We start from the raw sequence: 1,527 nt of genomic DNA, 5'->3' as shown, positions 1-1,527 counted from the left end.
AGTGACCCGACGACCGCGACCACTGTTTCCCCCCAAATGATAACCCAACACCTTAACCCCTATTGGGAAGGGTCGTAGCACGGGATGGTGAAAATCCTAATACCGCATGCTCCTATATGATAATAGTACGATTGCATAGTGCCTCCGTGTCCCATTCCACGGGCCACCAATGCACATGTTTCCAAGCCGACTACGGCATCTAGTCTATCAATGCATCATGCACCATGATGTCCACATTCAACATATAAACATCTCATTCAATTGGCATTTAGAAAGTAAACATAGCACATATGCATAACAACGTGAGGAATGACTAATCTACATAGCATATTCATTATGGCATGACTAGACTAGATATAATTAAATGAATGCCAAACAATGCCTTGAAACAAGGCCAAACGTCATCTCTCCACTTACCTGTAGTATACAAGGATTCCCGTTCGGTACGGGTGAGATCCGGTGCGAATCTGGTAGGATTTGGTGAACCTATCATAATTGAGCGGGGTTAGTACTTCACCTTTTTAGAATCAAAATTAACACGATTCGATGACACAATCATGTTTAGAACATTAAAAGAAGGTCACACGTCCGATTTGGGTCCAATCGGACGTAAGAATCACCTTCGGGCCACACAGGTGGGTCAAACAGGTGGGCAGTCTGGCCCACCGGTCCTACCCACCGGTTTGGACCAGCGGGTAGGGGCCCACCGGTAGGGCCCCTCGGTCTGGCTCGTCGGTTGGGCCAGGGGCCTCTGCTAGGACCGACGGGTAGGGTGGCCCACCGGTTGGGCCCGCCGGTTATGCCCAAAGGCCCCTGCCCTCACAGGTGGGTGCTCACAGGCGGGTAGGGGCCTACCGATTCCACCCACCGGTCTTGGCGGAAAACCTGCTGTTTCTTCCCAACTTCCTCCATTCTTTAGGGATCAAATGGGGCTATTCCCAACCCATTCTTCACACCTTCAAGTTCTTATAGGATGGTTCTAACCTAGATCTAGGTTAGATTCAAGTGATGGGAAACCATCTTACCTTCTTTTCTCAAGAACAACTTCAAACCCTCCAAATCACTTTAAACCCACAATGCTTCTTCCACCTTGTCAATACCTCTTCAAATCCTTCAAGATCAACACATAAATCATCCATTAAACCTTAGATTCATCATTTCAAAGGGGATTTACAAGATCTCAAGAAACCCTACTCGAATCAAGGGTTTAAGCTTGGGTATGGTGAATGTTCAAAGAACCCGACTTTGCTTACCTCCAAATGTAGATCTAGAGTTGAAGATCACTCTTCCGGCGCCGGAATGGGAAGATCAAGCTTCGGCGCCGCTGAAATCCTTCTCTTCTTCCTCTTCCTTCTCTTCCCTTCTTCTTCCCTTTCTTTTCTCTCTCCTCTTTACTATCCTCACCAACGTACTAGTGTCATAAATGAAAAGAAAATAAAATCATAAATGCTATATATATACTTCTTAAATAACTAAATAGTTCACATGGATGGGTCACTCAGGTGGGTGGGTGCGCCCACCTGTCCG

This window comes from Macadamia integrifolia, unplaced genomic scaffold (assembly GCF_013358625.1).
Source record: "Macadamia integrifolia cultivar HAES 741 unplaced genomic scaffold, SCU_Mint_v3 scaffold1680, whole genome shotgun sequence".
Lineage (NCBI taxonomy): Eukaryota > Viridiplantae > Streptophyta > Magnoliopsida > Proteales > Proteaceae > Macadamia > Macadamia integrifolia.
This window is presented reverse-complemented; position numbering follows the sequence as displayed.